This window comes from Peromyscus maniculatus, chromosome 15 (genome assembly GCF_049852395.1).
Source record: "Peromyscus maniculatus bairdii isolate BWxNUB_F1_BW_parent chromosome 15, HU_Pman_BW_mat_3.1, whole genome shotgun sequence".
Lineage (NCBI taxonomy): Eukaryota > Metazoa > Chordata > Mammalia > Rodentia > Cricetidae > Peromyscus > Peromyscus maniculatus.
Window position 1 is genome coordinate 61,823,578 of NC_134866.1, and position 22,065 is coordinate 61,845,642.

Genomic DNA, 22,065 nt, shown 5'->3' on the forward strand with positions numbered 1-22,065 from the left:
TCTGCCTTCCAAGTGCTGGGATTAAAGGAATGTGCCACCAACACTCATCTGAGGACTGCCTTTTTAAATGTAGATGTTGGAATCAAAGTCTCAGGGTAAGACAGAAGCCATACTTTCACCCCAGCTAGAGGGTTGGTTTTTCCAGCATGTCTACCATAAGGCTGCATAGGCCAGCAACTTTAGCCCTTGGATGATTAACAATGAAATAACATTAGGAATACCTGTTGGGGTGACCACAACATCACACCACAATTGTCTGTATTCACACACACTGGTGCTAAATACTAGTGTTGGGAGAATAAAAATCCGAAGTCCCTATTCACAAGAAATACAAGGCTCTTCAAAGTGATCTCTTTGCAGCATCCTGGTGAAGCATCTCAGAAGATAATCTGATCTGCATTTCCTAATGAAACACTGCTGTTCACTGAATCCAAATGTGCAGCTAGCTCCCAGAAGTCAGAGCTTTTGACTCTGGGATGAATATTCACTCCATTTAGAGTAACTCAAGGGAAACGAGATAAAAATCATAATTTTATCACCCCTTCTAGTATTGTTCCTGTCTTTACACTACTGTCAGAATGCTTTTTACAAAGAAATGCTATTTCTTCCTTCTAAATTTGAGTGGTAAAGCTAGAATCTAAAACCCCAAGTGATATTATTGAAGCCACAGCAAAGCCCGGGACTCTACAATCACGTGGAGGCAGCATTTTCATAAGGTACAAATGTTCTTAAACTTTGTCCTACTCGCCTCCATTTTAGAGATGAAACTCTGCATACATAGGATTGAAATGGTCAGTTCTTTGGGATGCTGAGGTCAAGTTAAAGACAAGAGAAAGGAGACCGAGGAGTGGTGTATGCACACATTATCAGAATGTTCTCTCTCCTCTATTACATCTTCAAATCGAGTGCCATTAATGCCTAGAATTAGTAACCTCAAGAGGCAGCCTGCACTAGATAGGACTCTGCTCCCAAGGTACTGCATGATTATGTTGTGAGATATTTGCAGAGAAGTTTATTTCGGGCTGGGTGAAATTAGCATCTTTGTTTACAAGAATACCATCTCACTGATCAACTTAAAGTACATGCCTAATAACCAGCATTTCTCAGGCTTTTGTGTTGCCCTTAATTAGACTCTTCAAAGTTAATTAGGGGAACGAAGGGTACTTTCTGTTCTTTTAAGTCCCCTTTAACAGAGTCTTGCACATAAAGTGTTCTCACTCTTGTGGGTAGTTTGGCTTCTGTTTTAAACCTACTGGTTAACTGTTCATTGGTTAACTTGTCCTTTGTTTTCATAGTATAACCCACTTTATCATCCTCAGTGCTTTGGATGCTTACCTCTTCCTCTTCAGCCACCGCACAATTTAATTTTTAGATATAAGATTTTACATTAATCTTTAATATTTTATTCAAGGACTAGAAACTGGCAAAACTGAATTTTTGGAACACCAGTGTGCAGAGACTAGGATAGCGTTGACCACAGATATTTTGACAAAAATAAAAACAAAACAAGCTGAGTGTTTAGATTCGCATGCCTCAGCAAATGGGTAAGGGCTTGGTGGTGTCGGATATAATACAAATTTCATCTGAATCCAGAAAAAATCATTGGCTTCATTTTGATACCTATTCGCTTTTAAGTAGTTTAATAATTTGTATTTATAAGAACTTGGTGCATACAGAAAATAGGAGCACAGAATAAGAAGCTAATCCCAAGAAAGTGGGTTTTGCAGCCATGGCGCCTGCCTGCTTTGTGCCGCTAATAGTAATAAGAGACCATTAGAAGGGAAGCCAGTAGATAGGAAATAGTCTCTGCATTAGAGCGGGAGTCTGTCACTCTCCTGGCAACCCTGCCGAGAGCTCCACATCAAAGCCACCACACTGTGTTAATGGTGTCACTTATCTCCCAGCCTTTACACTGTCCCATATGCAGTGACTTTGCAGGGGGTGTGCATATGAGGGTGAGAGGGGAGTTGACAATGTGCTAGAAGAAACCGTAGGAGATAAACCGACTGTGACTTATCACCTCTAATCCTTGCAATGGAAAACATTTAGGAAGAGCAAATAATGGAGGTTTTTCAGAAACCCACTTTTGTAAAAAGCCCCCTGATTTAATTAGGGATCTAAAAATGGAATAATAAAAATAATTTTAAAAAGTCATGAGAAAATCCTTGCTATGTTTATATAATTGGAAGAAAGAAATCATGCTTTAAAACAATTTCCTTAAAATGACTTGATTATATTCTTGAAAAAATGTGTGTGTGTGTGTGTGTGTGTGAGAGAGAGAGAGAGAGAGAGAGAGAGACAGAGACAGAGACAGAGACAGAGAGACAAAGACAGAGAGACAGAGAGAGGGAGGGAGAGAGGCTTTCATTATTTTTTAGATGGCAATTACAATCATAAATATCTACATAACAAGTTGCTGAAACAAAAATGTTTCTATTAAACTGAAAGCAATCAATGATAATGTACCTACTCACTGCTGTCTCCCTTTCCTGGCTAATATTGCTGTCATTATATTTGTTTTTTGTTGATCTTTTATATCTAGTACTCACTGACTGATACTTCTTGACAGGTGGAGCAGCATGTCCAGGCACATGAGGCCAATGTCCTCTCTCTCATTGCTCACTGGGACTCTGCAGGACATCGCTGCTATCTGCCCTGTCTCTCTCAGTCCTTGGCTAGACACAGTAGCCTATGTCTAGGATGTCTTCTCAGTAATTGTCTTAGTGTTTGAGCTGGCTGGAATACTCCTGGAGCTGTCCACAGGCTTTGGGAGAATTCAGAGGAAGAAACAAAAATGGCTGAGTTGACCCTGGACATTCCAAATGTGAATAGTTAGTATAAATAGCACATCAAAAAATAAAATACAATCATTTCAAGGGAAATACTGCTAATTAAAGGATAATTAAAAAACAAAACAAAACCAACCATGTCTATTTCCTTAAATCATATCAAGACTATTTAGAGTAAAGTCCTGTTATTTCTGGAGGTAGAAACAGGAAATTTCAATACACTGTGATAGAAGCTTTAATAAGTGATTAGTAAAGAAATCGTAGCAGAGACATCTCACTGACTGCATATCTGAAATCCGGAGAGTCTCCGCCTCCACCTTGTGCTTTGTGTTTAATCTCAGTTCTGTTGCAGACCATGTCAGTCTCTGACTGCACAGGGCAATGACATTGATGCTTTCTTAACAGATTGGGAAAAGGAAGATTTGAAAAGCAGAGAAGGGCCAAGGAGATGGATGGGTCAATCAAATGCCTGCCGCCAGAAGCATGAGGGCGAGAGATCAGATTTCCAGAGCCCACATATAATGCCAGCCACAGCTGTGTGCACCTGCAACCCCTTGTACCGGAGGGAGGGGCGGGGCGGCACAGAACAGGTGGATCCCTAAAACTCACTGGCCGGCCAGCCCGACTGAACAGATGAACTTTGGGTTCAGTTAAAGAAACTGTCTCAAAATACATAGGTGATGTGTCATTGAGTAAAGACACCTGATGTCAAATTGTTTTAAGGGATGTCTTGAGAGATGTCTTAGCTATTGAGAGTGCCTGCTGCTCTTGCTCAGGTCCTGAGTTTGATTACTAGCACTCACCAGGCAGCTCCTAACTCCAATTCTAAAGGATCTTACACCCTCTTTTGGCCTCCAGGAACACATGCACACATACACATAAACACAAAGCTAAATCTTCAAGGATACCTGGTCCTTACCTCCAGCCTCCACACAAATGCCCACCTTCAAGCACAGACGCACACACCCACACTAACAATTGCATCATAGCACATACACATAACACCAGAAAAACAGGGAGGGCCCAAAAAGTCTGTATAGTTATGATGCTTCCATGTGGGAATGTAGTATGCAAATGAAGTGCATCTTATCAACTCCAGAAATCCATTTTTCTCCTCATTCTCTCACCTCCGCTAAACAGCACTGAAGTCAAGCCCTGCTGGAGCTTTACGGAGATGTGGCTTTGCACTTATTCTCTCTTTTTAACTCAGCCGCTCACGCTCCCTCTTTAGTGTCTCTTCATTTCCAACCCCCATCCTGGCTGCTGCTGCTGGTTTTAGGGGCAACTCCACAGTTCTACATGTATTCTTCCTTCTAAATCATCATCAGAGAGTCCCGCAGGTTAGAGAGTGTTCAAGTGTGACCTCTCCGTGCATGGCAATCAAGACCCTCTACTTGATTACTTTTCTGGAAACTGGATATCAGTTGGTTTTACTTTCTAGTCTGTCTGAACTTCCAGGGGACATCTCAGAAAGCACCAGGTGATGCTAGCCAATGCCCTAGTCCATCATCCCCAAAGCCTGCTGGGGAGGTGCTTAACATCCACAAAGCCTCTCCAGCCTTTTCCTCTGAAACTTGCTATCTTCCTGTCTTCTCCTCTCCCACGTGCCCCCTACGCTTCAGCCACAAGGCATGTCTCACTGCATTCTGAATATGCCACTCTTTGAAACTCTGTCTTGTCCCAGATGCTGTTTCTTTTCCTGGAGTGCCCTTCCTTCCCTTCCGTGCAGAGCAAACTCCCACTCACACGCAGTAGGACCTAGCTCAAATGCCATCTCTTCACTGAACCCCCCTCCAGTCCTGCTAAAGCCGCATTCTCCCATTCACGGGCACACTGGCCTCTTGTGGTGTCTGAGGGAGAAGGGCCCTCCTTAGAAATCCCTGGGCTGTGAGCTCTGGGAAGGTTGTGGAACCTTTTGAATTTTTTATTTTGATCGTTAATCAAAAGTTCAATATCTCATCTGGAGGAGTGATGGATTTCTAGCCCCTTCCTGTGTATCTTCCTATAGTCTGACTCCATCCAGTCCCTCTGTCTCTGAGCCTCAGTGTCCTCCAGGAAGGACTTGCAAGACAAGATGGGCACAATGTAAAAACCATGTGGGAAGTTTTGGAGAGCCTTTGTCTCTGCAAGGGAACCCCTTTACGCCAGCCAAGGTATGTGGCTAACACTCTCACTAGATTTTACTGTATTTTAGAGTATTGTCCAGAGAGAATTTGGGGGCCTTATTTTCAATTAAAAGCATGCTAATATTAAGTACTTGTGAAAAAAGTTGTATCTCACTTTGACACAGAGCAATTCCTTAAATATATATTCATGGATGTACATAATTATATTCATTAATTGGCTAACGTTCAGACTTGAAAACATAATGCAAGTACTATTATATCGAATGAACAAGTTTGTTTCTGTATTTAGGAATATATATGTATATACATGTGTGTATATAACAAAAACTAATAAAAAAAAGTGGCCCTGATTTTGAAAGAGAGCAAGGGCAGATATATGGGAGCGTTTGGAGAGAGGAAAGGAACGGAAAATGATATAATTATATCATATCTCAAAATGTAAAATGAATAATTATGAAAGAATTATACTTATAATAATACTAACTGTAAAAGGAGGAGTGTGTATAACACATTTGAAAGATTAGTCAAGTTGGTTAAAGAAAAAGAAAGACGCCTTGAAAAAGCCTTGGGATGAATTGTTGCTCTTCAGGTAACAAAGGATCAGAATTTGCTCTGCAGATGTAAATGTGAAAGATGCAGCCAGTGAGCTCCAGAACACGGCCTTTCCCACGGATGCTGCAGTCTTTGTAGCCAGCAATAATGCGTGCATCCTCCATACACGCTGTGGTGCCTTTGCATGGCGGTCCAGCCACCTCTGTGTGTGAAAGGAGAAAGTGAAAGAGGTTAACAGAAAACATCTGCACCTGATAGACTCCTCCACCTGCCTTCTTATCGGCGTCATACTCCCCGGGCGACCACAGTTCAGTGTAGTATCATTAACCATTTTTCAGAAAGTAGATAATTATGACCTAGAAACCGTCAGTAACATTCCCTTAAAACCTAAAGATTTGTTACAGAAAGAGCCAAAAATTAGCCCCAGGTTAAAGGCCCACCCAGTTCTTCGGACTTGTCTTAGCTGCCATCAAATTACTGATATGAATTTGCTTTGAATAGTGTCCGCACTCTGGTTCTGATGTTTGTGTTTCTGTGGGGACAAGTATTAAGGGCATATTGACAGAAATGTACCAGCCTTCCAGGAAATAACAATTTGTATGAATTCTACTTCTCATGTACTAGGCCAAGCTCTCTGAAGAGCTGTAGAGGAAATAAATCCATCCATCCATACACGTGTATAAATACTTAACTTTGAGAACGGCAGGAATGATGTCTCCAGTGTTCCCGACACACCTCAGCTTGGGCCTGAGCGTGAGTGGTTTCTAGCTTCAGACGTCAGATGTTCTGACTGTGTTCACTCAGTCTTTGAGTCAGTTTCTTTGCTCACCTTCATCATTCTAATCACATCCTCCGTTCTGGAAGCCATCAGATCTTCCACTCCAAGGATGTAATTCCTTTCAATCGGAAGCTATCAACAGGCAAATAACAAGCAAATGTACAGAAGAACAAAACTTGGATAAATATGAATTTCAGGTGCTATTTGCGGGTTGAGTAGATAAAGAAGGAAAGAAATAATTTCAGAGTACACATAATCATTCAAAGCACAGTTTGAGGGTTTTTAGGACATTTGATCAGTTACTCAAAATTTCAGTAATTTGACCTATGTCAAATTCTTTCAGGGCTACTGACTGAACATTAATTCTGAAGCCATATGCCATTTGAAGGGTAATGAGACAACAGTCTTTTGGAAAGAGAAAGGTTCAGTTGTCAACCTCCTTTATAAAGACAATATCTTTATCATTTCTTTAAGGCTTTCACATACTGTAATTTAATCATATTCACCTCAACTGCTCTTCCTAACTCCTAAGTGAACTACCCACCTCCCTAGCCCCTCCAATCCCCGCCTCTTAAATAGCACACCGAGTTCAATTTCTGCTACTCCTCTACTCCTAGATGTGGTTTGGCTCATCCCTGGAAGCCTGATCAACCCACCAGACCAATTTATATAAAGAAAACTCTTTCTCCTCTAGAAGCCACCAACTGTGAGTATCCCTGCTCCATGCTAGAACACTGATCGGTTTGATCTGGTGCAGGCCTTGTGCAGACAAACACAGCTGCTATGAGTTCATGAGTGCAGGGCTACTGTCCTGTCCAGAAGACACTGTGTTGCTCTGGTCCTTTCCATCTCTAGTTCTTTGATTCTAGTTGCTTTTTCTGTTTTTATTTCATTTTCATAAACATCTATTAATTTTGTATAAAATAATGGGTTTGTTATCACATTTCATACCCATATATATTTTGATCACCTTCAATCTCCTATTATAACATCATGCACGCCCTCCCACTGTTCCCTTCTAACCTAAACCCTCCTTCCACCTTTACGTGTTAGCTCTATTGTTCATTTTTTATAATTATTATTGCTGCATCTATAACTACATATAAGCATACACATACAACCTGCTGAGTCAATTTAGTGTTGATGGAATAAATGTGTTTTTAAGGCTCACCGTTTGGTATTAAATAAACAATTAAGAGACTTATTGCAGAAGACTGATTTTCCCTCTTTCAGAAGCTGGAATTGGCTATTGTTCTTCATCTAGGTAGGGGTGGGACAGTGTGAGATTTCCCTCATTCTCATTCACATGTCATGGGAAAAGTCTCATTTAGGTCGCCATATTGTTGAAATTTCATAGGTGCAGCTTCCTTAGCCTGAGTAGAAGACACAGTCACCCTGCAGACCTCCTAGCCATCTGTCATCTGTTACTGTCGTCTTCCCGCTGTCTTTCACATGTTCCTGGAGGCCTATGTGTAGGGGTTGTGTCGTAGATTTATCAGCTGCGGCTGGACACCTCACAGTCAGTTGTTCTCTGCAGCTTGATCTACTGTGGTGTTCTGTGACGGTCTCAGTCTTTTGCAAATAACAGCTTCTATGATGAATGGGTGAGTTATACTTACAGTGATATATTGTGTACCACAATAAAGCTTGGCAGAGGATCAGAGGACAGAGCCAGGCACTAGATTAGACATAGAGGCCAGACAGTGGTGGCACACACACTTAATCCTATCACTCGGGAGGCAGAGATCCATCTGGATCTTTGTGAGTTCAAGGCCACACTGGGAACAGAGGCAGGCAGTGGTGGCACACAGCTTTAATCCCAGTACTGGGAAGCACACAGGCCTTTAATCCCAGGAAGTGGTGGCAGGGTGGAGAAAATTATATAAGGTGTGAGGAGACAGGAACTAAGGCAGTTCAGCTGAGATCCTTTGATATGAACTCAGAGGATTTTAGTCAGAGGATTCGTGGAGTTGGTGAGGTAAGAGGTTGTGGTTGTGGCTTGCTATGCTTCTCTGATCTTTTAGCTTTCACCCCAGTATCTGGCTCCAGGTTTTTTATTAAAAGACCATCTAAGATTCGAACAACATATACTCGTCTACAAGTATCAAGATAAATATTTAGAATATTGTTAGAATCATGGTGGTTTAGGAAAGGAGCAGTAGTAGGTTCTTCTCTCGGTTCCCTGGCCTACCCAGCAGAGCTATTTGTCTGGGTTTACAGTATTACACATGAACTCTCTCTCTTCTTGAGTAGGCCTTAGTCCAATTAGAAGGCTGTTAATTACAGACAAAACTCAAAGGCCAGTACTGCACCTTTGAAAATATGGATAGATCTTGCCATGCTTTTTTTCTTTCTTTTATTTTTTTAAACTTTCTCTGACATAAGTTTGTGAAGTGGTTCTGGATTCATTCATTCATTCATTCATTCATTCATTCATTCATTCATTCATTCATTCAGTGGATGACCTGAGATCTAGTGACTCATTGAATAATATGAAAATGGGTTAATTTGGAATAATGAGACAGAATGCCACAAATAGGGTAACAATGACTATTTATTTCACACAGTTCTGCATACTATCTAAGATCTAGGAGTTGGCAGATTTGGTTCTTGGTTAGGGCTATCATCCTGGGTTGCAGAAAAAAGCTATCTTTTTGGTTTATCCTAAAATAGCAAAGAGATGGCACTCTGTTCTTCCTTTTATAAGAACACTAAACTAACTATGTGGGCTCTGGCCTCATGGACTCATCCAAGCTTAATCATCTTCCAAAAGTATCATCTCCAAATACCATCACATTGGGGATGGGTTCTTCAGTGTCTGGTTTTGGAAAGGCAATCATTCTGTGAGTAACAAAGGACCTTTCCAGAACTCTCTCAGCCAGAGAACCAGCCATTTTGTAGGAGACCAGTCTCCTGTTACATTGAAATGATCACATTAGCTTTCTTCTCATTGGATGAGAGTGTCTGGTGTAAATAACTAAGTGGGGAGGGTCTACTGGAGCTTCTGGTGTCAGTTTGTGATGATTGTGTGGTTCAGCTATGATTGTGTGGTCCCATTATTTTCTTCCCATTTGTTCTTCCTCTCCAACTTATTAATATAAATTCTATTTTGCATGAAGAAAATAATCAACATTCCCATCAATATGGTGCCACTGAAGGAGAACTATGGATATAGATTTATTATTCAACTGTCTATTGGAAGTCTTTGCATCTATTTAACAGTTTAATAGCTGAATTGAAACACTACATTGTCTTTAAAACTGTGAATTCAATATAGTCTTATGGTCAATATGAGGGTGTAGAGGTCCGGAAGGTAAAACAGCTTTCCATTAGTCAGTGTGTCATATACGAGAACTAGAATTGAGTTCTCTTGGTTTCAGGACTTTATACTTCACCCAATCATTATTGCCATGCTTTGTTTTCCCCCCAACTTTTTTCTCTTCCAAATTAGACATCCACTCCCCTTAGAGATTCTGGGATTAAATGTGAGTTTCAGGTACATTTGCCTGGGTACATCAGATTTGACCACATTAGTGATGAAATTAGCACTTGTGTATGCTTTGGAATTAAAATGGAAATACTCCAACGAACCAAAATTTGAATATTCTTTTCTATTTTCTTCTTTGGTTGGGAGTAAACCTCTATATCTGATGAGTTAGAAGTGGATCTAAAATAGCTTTACATTCTCTGAAGCAGCATTTTAAATATAAAAGCACAATGTAGATGATTAAATTCATTTGGCCATATTTTTCATGGTCTTAAAATATGCGATACACAACATACACACTTAGAGCAACACACATGAACTTCTATTTTAGTACATGTGTGCATATGTTCATATGTATGTATATTAAAATAGAAGTGTGTGTGTGTGTGTGTGTGTGTGTGTGTACTTAAGATATCAAGATATCATGGACCATGTATGCATCAACTTAACTCCAACCATGAAGAATACAATAGAAATAAAATGTGAAAGAATTGCACATTCATGTAACTAAATTTAATTTTGGTAGGATCATTATTGGTACACAGGAATGAACTATTTTGACTAAGATAGGCTTCCTATCTTCCTTTATATCTTATACCCAAATTTAGTACCTCTTGATTGAATCCAGATTGTAAAACAATTTTGAAATGATAGAGAGTAGGTACTCTGGAGCAAAGTTTTAAAAAAGCATTAGATTTTATAATTAATTGTTCATAAAATTTCAATATAGCAAGTGCCTAGTACCTGACAGATTTGCTGACTATTGCAGAAAACCCATACATACAGGTAAGTCCGTAGCAGTACGGATGAGTACAAAGGTATTCAATTAACTGTTTTGTTTCATTGTTTTTCATTTTTGTTGGCCTCCTTCTCATGCCTGTCTTATTCACTGTACTCTATATATGTTGGCCTTCTTGACGCAGTTCACGTTGCCCCTGTCTGAAGATCCTTCCTGAAGAAAGTGTGCCGTGTTTAAATCCTTGAGTTCTTCTGAGGTGTATTCAAAGTGCAGATCCTACAGAAGACTTTCGACTCTAAGTAGCACACTGTCGTTAATCTTGTAGGCCTTTGCTTTTTCATTACATCTACATTTAAAAAAAATATATTGGCTTGTTTGCTTGTTTTTATATGTTTTGTTTTTTAGTCATCTAAAATCCGTGATAATGGAGACCTTGTTTGGGTCTCTGCTTATTTCTGGGGCACAGATATGTGCCGGTACTGAGGAAGTGTCCCACCAATGACTTCTAAAGGGGTGAGTGATTTCCTGAGGAGAGCAGTCCTTTTGTCCTCGAGGACAGTTGGCACGCGTTGGGACATGTGCCTTTGATGTAGTTCTGGATCTCAGCTGGGGTTGCTATTCTTTTTCTAAAACTTCTTTTTCTTCAAAGAAGTTGAATTTGAAGAATTCTGTAACTTTGGATTCAGTTTTTTACTATCAAATTAAAGCTGAAAATGTTGCCAGGAAGGAGGGTAGCCAGATTGGAGGGGGAGGAGGCGAGGGGTGGAAGAAGGGGAAGCGGAGAGTTGGGGGAGGAGATGGCGGAAAGATCCAGGAAACCTGAGGAGAGGCAACAAAAACCAATTAAAGTTAATGAACTACAGCTAAGCTTTTTTAGTTTAGTTTTTTCCCCCCCTCACAGTATACCAGCCTCAACTTGGAATTATTTTTCTTGGAGAGACACTGTAACTAGATTATTTCCTCACTACCCCCACCATCAAAAAAAAAAAGTATCTTTTTAGTCAACAAATGCGTGAGGGTATGTTTTGCGCGTGTTTCTAGTGGGTTTGTCGCTTGGCCTTCAGCCTTGGTCCCACCACCCACTGAAATCTGGCAAACGCCCAGGATGTCACAAATTCTGTTCTCCTATATCTTCACATAAGCTGAGAGTCGGCCCCACTGAATAGTTATCTGGAGGCAGGAGGCGGAGGTCCAATTGTAGTATCTAATATTAGAAATAGAGACGCCTCCAATGGTTTTTGGCAGACTTAGCCTAGAAAGAGCGGCTCTGGCTCTCCCACTCAAACGTCTTAAATAGTTTATATATCTGCTTGATTAATTTGGCTAGAGACATGGTTGCAGTTAATGTCTTAGGTATAAAAGTTCAGGGAAAGATTCTTATCTCAATTATACCCATTCTCTAGAACAACTCATTCTGTCAAGCCAGCTCTGATAAATGTTAATGATAATGAAACATTATCTTATAGTTATTTAATTTCTGTTGCCCGTAGGACGTCCACAAAGCTGAATGTGAACGAGATGTACTTCATCAGCATGTTCTCTTCATTCAGTATTTTGGCGAAGTATCACATTCAAATACATAATTCCATTCTAAAATGCAAAGAATGATATAAAATGATTTAAATTAATCCAAGAGATATTTTAAATCTGAGTTTCTGACATTCAGGTTTCCCGTTTGAAATATATCTTCAAATATTCTATGTACATAACAACATCTTCCTGAACCTCCCCACTGTCTCAGGCTGAAATCACAAAACTTTGAGTACTTCTCAGATCCTCATTTTGTCCTGCCCATTCCTTTTTTTTTTTATTAGTAACTGACACAGAGTAGTTCTTTTTCTCCCAGAGAAACCAAGGATTATGAAGATAAGAATGTCCTTACTGAAGAGATTGGAGAATGCTAACTTGTCACTGTCTCCCAAGTTTCGTTTCCACTTCTCATTAAGAGATTCTGTTGGGTACTTCTTGCTCATTATCTCTTGTGGCAGTCACTCCTTTGTTTGGAAACCCTTGTTATTAGAAAGGTCACGGTAAGCGGTAAGCAGATACTGTGGTTTTGATCTCAGCTCATTTGGTGGTGCTTTCCTTCACTGATTCCTTCATCATTTAAAACACTCAATAATCACTTGTTGGAATTCCACTGTTCACAGAGTTGACACTCACTGAAAGCTTGAGAGCATCACAAAGTTACTCAAAATCAATTCTGGGATATTAATTGGTAAATAGAGAAAACGCTGCATTTTTTCCCAAGGTAAATAGCCCTACTTCTTTCCCCAAGATGGTCTAATTTTAAACTCTATTCCGATTCTCACTTTCCTCTAGAAAAGCCTTTTATGTTCCTATCCCTCTTAAAATGTACATCCAAATATGAGTGGGCCTTTTCACATTTAAAGAATAGTAAAAGTGTTTCCTCCCACATTTAACACATGTCTTTTCTTAATATAAAAACCTTAAAATAAAAGTGGACTTTTTTCCCTGGTGTATTTCAGTGTTGTCCTTCTTCAGCTTGTGCTGCCTGAACCATTTGAAGCCAAGATGTAACACAATCAGGTCAGAAATTCTCCAACTTGTGTCTACATAAGTGTATCAACAAGCATTAGTATCATGATTGCTTTGTATATTTTCCCGTTTTTATACAGTATAAGTTTTCTTGTCGAAAGATTATTATTGTTACCCATATAAAGAGTGCTTAAAATAATGTGAACAAGAAAAAAGTGTCATATACTAATAAAGAAAGTATATGAATAAATCAGAAAAATAAATGAAATGTACAATAAACACAAATTCTGCTCTCGGTTATAATAAAAACATAAACTGAAACTTCAATAGTGAAACATTTTAGCTAATCAGTTATTTCATTTTCCAGTTTTGTCTCAATATTAATTGTAAGGATATCAAGTACATGAAATCCATGCTTACACTTACTGTATAAATAATTATGGTCCTGCAAGAGCCAGTGGGAAAACACACAAGAAGAGCCAAGCATTAATACACTTTCCTAAATCATGTCTTTAGGGATTGAACAAGAAATGGCATTAATTATAAATGTGCAACACCTTTTAGTGTCTTTATTCTAATAAAGTTTGAAAGTAGTTACATATCCCACAATAGGAAAGAGTTAATGAGTGATGATGAAATTCAGGAAATATTAAATCTACACCACCATTTACAGATATTTAAACAACGTGAAGGAAGTCTCAGGAGAATAAAAGAAACCTTTAAATTGTGGGTCAACTGTTTTTTATGAGTTCAAGGGCATCTATTTGTTTATGTTTATTATTGTCTGTCTTCGGTGCTTAGAATAGTGCCAGACAAGCTCTGTATACACGCTGATCCAGGAATGAATACACAGTGTGTTTGCACCTACAAGCACTCTTGCACACAATGTGAAAGCACATGCTGTCAGTTCACCAGAAAGTTCCCACTCACGTGCTCATCAGTGCAATTTTTACTTTTATTAACATCAGTAAGTTCCTATTTTCTATATTTCACAACTAAGCTATGCAAAGTTTACAAAACCAATAGCCTTGCTCTCTTAACAATATCCACTTGAAGACTGGAGATATGGCTCAGTGGTTAAGGTCACATACTGCTCTTACCAAGGACATGAGTTCAATTCCAAGCACCTATGTTGAGGGTCTCACCCTTACTTATCTCTGGCTCTGGAGGGATAAAGTGCCTTTTCTTGGTTTTTGCAGGCACATGCACTAAGTACACACACACACACACACACACACACACACACACACACACACACACACACAATTAAAAAATAGCAAACTGAATTTTTAAAATAATTTCAACCTGAGGAAATGTTTTTCACTTGGCCTCATGTAGTTAAATTCTGCAGCTGTTTTTGATGAATTTGGTGAACTTCTCTGTTAATCAAACAGTTTCTAAATAAGATAATTCTTTGCCAGTGCTAGACCATTCTTTTTAACTTTATCACACTTTTCAAAAATAATTTGATTTAAAACTTCTTTCACGGGGCTGGAGAGGTGGCTCAGAGGTTAAGAGCACTGCCTGCTCTTCCAGAGGTCCTGAGTTCAATTCCCAGCAACCACATGGTGGCTCACAGCCATCTGTAATGAGATCTGGTGCCCTCTTCTGGCTGGCAGGCATACGTGCAGGCAGAACACTGTATACATAATAATAAATAAAAAAATGAAAAAAAAAAAAAAAAAAAAAAAAAAAAAAAAAACTTCTTTCACTTGTATTAGAAAGTGGGAATCAATCTGTACTCTCTTTAATATATGGTATTTTGCCATGAAATATAAACAATTGCTCCTGGGAAGCAAAAGTAACATGTGAAGATTTCATACTAACTTCTGAGACAACTTGTGCCTGACGAACTTAGTGAAAATAAAGTTATTTCCACTAAGACTTTAGTAGTGCTCACATAATCACCTAATCTCTACATTTTCATGGCCACAGTACTTTAATATTTCAATAATTTCTAGGATTTTGTTTGTATAATGTTAAATGCAACATTTTCTTCTTTCTAGGATCTCCATTTTCTAAGATGAGTAGTAAAACATCCGTTTTTCTTCAGAATGTCACTGAAATGTCTCTTAAAATTCACCAGGGATGGGTTTACTTTCACACCAACATTGTTGAGTAAGTCGCCTTCTGCAGGTAACTTCAGAGGTGCGCTTCAGGTTGCTGAGATGATCTTCATCTATTTAAATAGTTGAAGTGCAGTCACATGACAAGATGCTTTCTTACCATGCCTTTGCAAATTTCCGTTCTGACTTCAGTGTTTATTTTGCTCTTTTTATACATTACAGTGATAATCCACAGAGAGGATAAGCCTCTTGTTCTTCCTGTCCTGTCAAACTGGCCATCGTACCCACATCCCTGGAAAGTATAGCTGGAACCCGGCTGCACTTTCTGTAGCACATTTTACATGTCCATCCTATCAGAAGAATATGCTTTATTTTAAGTTTCTATTCTGAAATGACTCCAAAATGACAGAAAGTTTGCAAAAATGGTGAGTAGCTAACATTTCTCTGGACTCCTTATATGATAACCACCCTCACCTCTAACTCCTTTTCTTAAATTGCCAGAAGTAGGGGAAAATGCATTGCCCATGTACATCTAACTGCTTCTGTATCTCCTTGGCAATGTTCCTATGTATGACCAGTTGAATCAGAAAACTGGCATTAATACAGTAATTTATTATTGCAATAAAATAAATAGTAAATAATAGTAAAACAAAACATGCAATTTTTTTTCAGTTTTTCCAATAATGTCCTTAGAAGCACAATATTGTCTTCCGGTCCAGAATTGCTGTTATACCTGGTTGCTGTGTGACTTTTGTCTCCTTTATTCTGGAATAGCTTTCATTTGTTATTTTTTTTTCATGACTTTGTCATTTTCAAAGATACAGGATAAATACTTTGGTAACACTTTCCTCAATTTTTGGTTTACCTAATATTTCTTCAGAATTGGGCAATACGTTTTTAGCAGGAATTACCACAAATGTGATGCGGGTCCTCAGGAGGCACATGATGCCTATTTATGCCATTACTGGTGAACTGACTTGCTCACTTGGTGAAGGTGGCGTCTGTCAGCTTTCACCCATAATGTTAATATTTCCCCCTTCATAATTAATGAGACTCTGTGGTGAGATACTTTTAGATTTTAAGAATATACTATTTCATAAAATAGTCATACTCTGGTTTTAGTATCCAGTGATGTCTTATGCCAGAATCACATATTCCAATAGTTATTGTAGTATAGTAGAATTTTAATTCTGTATTTTTCTCTATTCTATAGTTAATACTTATATAATGGTAAAATTTTCCTCCTTAAAATAACTACATATTTGTTTTATAATGACCTTGTTAATTTTCACAGTAATTAACTTTAGTGAATTATAAGGCATTATCATTATTTATTTTGATATATAATTTCTCCTAGACCTAACTAATTAGAGACACATTCAGTCCTGTAGTGTGTGTGTGTGTGTGTGTGTGTGTGTGTGTGTGTGTGTGTGTGTGTGTGTGTGTCATGTCCTCATTTGAGGGAATACAGGTGTGATTTATTTATCTTTGTCCGTAGTTGGAGGTGTCCAACCTCATATTTTATAAACAGGCTTGAGTGTAGGTGAGGTTACTGCTACTAGAGTATCATCATTTCTAGTTTACTTCAGTAAACACATCTAAGTATGTCCACAGAACTTTACCTATCTGTCATCTATCAGTCATTTACCTACCTTATATCAACCTACCCATCATCCATCCCTCCCTCCCTCCCTCCCTCCCTCCCATCCATCCACCCATCTGTCCGTCCATCCATCCATCCATCCATCCATCCATCCATCCATCCATCCATCCATCCATCATTTATCCATGAGCTAAAATAGGCACCTTCAGTTAAAACATCATAATTCCTTTCAGATTTTTTTCTTTCCACAGTTGTAATTTGTTCTCTGACACTGGCTAATCCATTTGGTTTGACCAGGGTTTATGCCATAGATGTAATTATTGAGAACAGAGTGAAACACAGACTTTGGAGACAATTACTGAGAGTATGAATATCTCACTTTCTTTTAATAGGTTGGTAACAAAGACTGTTGGGGTCCAGCCCCTCTATCGTCTTCTCCCAGGATTCCAGAAGAGATGTTACCAGCAGCAAGAATTAATCTGAGGGGTTCATGAGTAAATCTATGTAGAAGAAACTCTTTAGTCCATTCACTTTACTCTTCTGAGTCAGTTCTCTCTCTCTCTCCATGCTTCTTTTCTGCTCTTGAACTTAACTCCTTTCTTGCCCAATTTCTCTCTACAATTTTCTGCTGTTATCTCTGAGTTCTATCTTAATTCTCCCATCTCGTTTTTTCCCCTATCTTGTTCTTCCCTTCTAGCTCTTCTCCATCTTCCATCTTGTTCTTCTAGTCCTCTCTTCTAATCTCCCCTTCCTCTCTCCCCAGTCCAGTTTAAATAAACATACATTCTCTGACTCTGCTGCTTTCTAGTCAGGTGGGGGCAAGCCGGCTTGGTAGCTAGGTCACCTGCGTCACAGCTAGATGTACCTCGTAAGTAAAAGCCATTTAGTTCTGGGTGAATTGTTAAAGGGAGATCTAGAATTAGAGATAACACTTGGAGGAAAGGAAGGTCAAGCTTAATTAGCCCATCCTCCAGGCCTTTACTAACAGATAGTCTGTATGCTTATCTGTCTGCAGTCAGTTCTTAGAAAGTCTGGGAAATATTTCAGATAAGATACTCTCATCCAGAGAAGGTCCTGGCTGGATGTTGCTAATGACGATAATTATAGAAAGGCCTGAAATTATGAATCTGGCTGTGCGACTGCTTTTCGCACAGTTGGGAGATGTATATCCAAATACTTTAATTGTAAAGGAAAATTGTGTCCAATGAATGATTACATTTTTCTGTAAATGAAAAAGCTACAACAACACACGAGAAATTCATAACAGGAAATGGCTAATATTCAAAAGCCAGTATCACCAAGGCTCCTTAAGCCTTGGCTTTATTCTCTGGAAAGGCTTTTGGCTTCTTCCAGGTATACCTTTATTATAATCAGCTGAATTCCTACTTCATATTCTGTGGCCTGCAGCATATTTGTGTCCTCTCCTTTAATCATTGGGAGTTAAAAGTAGCCACATACTTGGATTATCTTTTTTTTTTCAAAAAAAGATTTATTTTATTTTATGCATATGAACATTTTGCTTGCATGTATGTATGTATACTGAGTGAATAACTGGTGTTTTTGAAGACCAGAAGAGGGCATTGGATCCTCTGGAACAGGAGTCACTGAAGAATTTGGCCACCATGTGGGTGGTGAGATCTGAACAGGTGTCTTCTGAAAGAGCTATAAGTGCCCTTACCTCCTGGGCCATCTCTCCAGCCCTTGCATAGTTTTTCTTGAAGATTATCTCCAGATGGAGCTGTTATCTTCCCACTGAGAATTTTGCCTATACAGTAGCCAGTATGGACCTCTAAATGGATCACATGTCCCATGAACTCTGCAGCAGTGTTTTGAGGGATGGACAGAGGGAACAGTCTGCTCCTGCCCAAGCAGTCAGCATCTAGATCTGCTTAGAATTTTAAGGCAATAATAAAACAACACAAAAATCAATCTGATTTATATTATAATCCTGCTTCATCAACTTCAATCACTTTTTAGTGATATAATATTCTTCTATGTTGAGTTGGAATGTTCTTACTTTGTCAACTGGGACATCGTTCAAGGTAATGTAATATGAAAAGTAGCTAGACTGCATAACTGCCATTCTGTCTTTTTACATGTGTTTAAGATAGAATTTCGTATTTATCTAAACTTTTAGTAAAGAATTCTTTTGCCTGTAAAAATCCCATCAGGTCTGAACCTGTCAATAAATTTCTACTAATATATTTTTTTCTACCTGGGTATGGTGAATACACCCTATGAAAAGACATTCAATTTTTAAGATGTATTTTACTCTGATTTTATGTATGTATGTCTGTATATGTATATGTGCATATTAGTGCAGGGTCCATCAGAGGCCAGAAGCATCTAATACCCGTGAAGCTGGACTTATAGGTAGTTGTGAGTCACTTGACATGAGTCTTGGAACTGAACTATGGTCCTCTGCATGAGCAGTACAAACTCTTATCTCCTGAGACGTATTTCAAATTCATGTGTATTTTACCTTTGTATATCTCCTGGAACCCTGTATTAAGGAAACATGACTTAAAATACTTAAGAAACATATTTAATCTTTAAAAGTAGTTTAAAGAATGATTATTTCAAAGTTCTCCACTCCCACACAACTGGCAATAGATGTTTTATTGTTGTTGTTCACCAATGAAATGATGGACATGTAGAACAGATAGAGAACATTCTCATGTCCTCATCTGAGATCTTTGGTAGAATCTTTAATTGTCCTTCAATGTCATTCAAGGAAACATCACACACATCTTTTTTTTTTTTTTCCTCTAGAGATGCTATTGGATTGAAGAACATCTGCAACCATCTGAAATATGTTTCCCCACGTTTTTCTTTAATATTTCTATAGATATCAGAATTCTCACAGTTTCTGTGAAATGATTTTCTGAACAAACATCATTTATGCCTATGTCTTGAGTAGTGTCAATCTGAACTGAAAATGTGTCAACTTTTTAACATTCTCAAATTCTACATTTAAAATCACAAAGAATCCCTTAAAAGAGGTTGGGTCATGATAAAATTTGTTTCAGAACAAAGTGACTGGTAAAAACCTGAAGTTCTAGAAGAAATAAAGAACACAGTCCTCCCAGCTAAACAACTACCTTCTTCATTGGGTTGGCTGTGTCTGTTTGATGGACTCCATCAGGACTACACTTGTTGGCTGCTGATGTTTCTTCATTATAAGTGGAGGGGGGGAGAATCCTGGGACTCTCAGCTGAAGCTCCAACTATTCCTCTCAGTCATTTGTAGGCTAACAGGCATAATTGCATATAACGCTCTTTAAACTGTTAATTAGATAATTGCATTTTAAATGATTTAATTCTCATAAATTTAATCCTTTTCCACGAGTTTATCAAAACTGAATTCTGTGAAGCTATTTATGTCCTCAAACTGCTTTTTGAAATAGAAGCAAATATAAATGTTTGTTATATTTATTGGGGAAACCTCATTAACTGGATCTTTTCTATATAGTAGAATTGGTTTACCAATTTGGGTAGAGATAGAGCTCAAATTTAATATCTTTTTATATTATGGGTATACAGTGTAAACTCACTCAAAGACTTTTAAGCATATTGAGTGATAATTTAACATTTAAAAAATTGACAACATTGCTTTGATTCCAATGGATAGCTTCATAATAAATAAGTAAATAAATAAATAAGAAGTATTTTATTAAAAACATTAAGCAGTCTGACTCACTATTAATCCTGGTTGTCTCTGCCTTTATTTATTTGCTACTTGTATATTTTACTATCTGAAGATAGGATTCAAACCCTGCTCTCCCATTAAGAGGGATTATGAAGTTGATGAATTTGTTTATATCTGGCAAACTCAGTCTTAAAAATGAAAGTTCCTGTCCATTTCATAGTGATATTGAAAGACCACATGAGCTGAATGCAGTTGAAAGATTTTTGTGATTTACAAATCTGTGTAATATTAAATAATGTTTTTATTGTTTATTCAAATGCAAAATAGACTATTGACCTAGCCGCCTTGCAACTTTCTGCCTCTTAAAAATGATAACATGGTACGCTATTTCTCAAACCCAAGAACTAGAGTTACCAGGAAGGTACTTTCATGCTAATGGTTTGCAGCTATTCCAATTCTCTGGACCTCTTTGGGGGCTTGAGAATTTGCACTGGTGACAATCTCCCAGGGAATGCTGTAGGCACTAGTTCAGGAAACATACATCATGAACCATTGACTTACAGGGTCAGAGAGATGACTCAGCTCCTCTTCCATCCTACCAGGGTTTGATTCCCAGGACCAACACTGTGTTCCACAAATTCATGTAATTCCAATTCAAAGGGATCCAACACCCTCTCTTATGTTCTCTGGGGGCATCACACACGCATATGATACACAGATATGCATGGAGGCAATATACCAATACACAAAACAATACAAAGGAATTACTGTCTTATAATTCAAGACTGTGCCCATCAGACAAATATGACATGCAAATAATAACATTGAACATATTAGAAATAAATTGTATTTGCCTGAATACATGATCTCATTATGCTTTTTTTCTAGATTTCATCTCCATGTCCAATAAATTAACAGCCCCATGTAATCAAAGGCATTAATATTTTATGATAATTAGTATCATTATTTTCTATTACTGCTTTCCAGTTCTAACACACCATTATCAGTTCCATAGTTGAGAGCACAGAAGTTGCTATCTCTTGAACACAACAAACCTATCAGAACACACTTGATTTTATGCATTTGTGATTTTTTTAATTGAAAAGGAAAATTCTGGACTGGGGAGGTGGCACAGCCATTAAAACCACTTTCGCACAAATACAAGGATAAGAATTTGGATTCCAGCATCCAAGTAGTGAGCCAGGAATCCCACAGACAATGGAGATTTCACCTCCACGCGGTCTTACACCCTCTTCCTGTCTCTGCACACACAAGGGCACATACACTAGTGTATATACACATAGAGACATGTAAATAAATAAAATAAATATCGAAAATAAAAATTTAAGCATTCAGTATTTTTTAAAATTCAAGAACTCTCCAAGAAAGGTCATATAAGTCAATGGAGAGGGGTGTGACACAGATCTATGACATTAATTAGTGTTTATTCAGAGATAAATCTTGCCTGGCTCTTCCATCTTCTGTGGACATTGTGTAGAACAACACACACATACACACACACACACACACACACACACACACACACACACACACACACACATGCATGTACATGCCTGCACACAACATATTTTATTTCAAGAATTTTATTTCTTAGATTAAAAAGTTATTATTGTTTGCCAGTATAGAAATTCAGCTTTGCTTTTTAGAAATCTTGGACTATAATGGAAAGAATATTGCAATTGATTTGTGTTAAGTTGTTTTTGAAGTGGCATCATTGAAGCCTTGTATCCATCCCACCTAAACCGATGAAGAGTTGC

General features: G+C 38.3%; 1 long non-coding RNA gene across 6 annotated transcripts in view; it reads left to right on the forward strand.

Annotated features, from left to right (window-relative positions):
- Positions 1 to 20,594, forward strand: part of LOC121826577 (uncharacterized) — a 34,118-nt gene extending 13,524 nt beyond the window's left edge. For 2 of the 6 annotated variants that reach the window (XR_013044793.1, XR_013044794.1), the window contains exons 3-4: positions 6,863 to 6,951; positions 10,656 to 10,847. This is a non-coding gene — a long non-coding RNA (uncharacterized LOC121826577). Of the gene's footprint in view, positions 1 to 2,569; positions 4,943 to 6,862; positions 6,952 to 10,655; positions 10,848 to 12,960; positions 13,022 to 14,976; positions 15,089 to 15,258; positions 15,462 to 17,031; positions 18,715 to 19,411 lie in introns of those variants that run through there. The other 4 variants (XR_013044792.1, XR_013044791.1, XR_013044795.1 and 1 more) reach the window with 4 other exon arrangements.
- Positions 20,595 to 22,065: the final 1,471 nt, after the last annotated feature.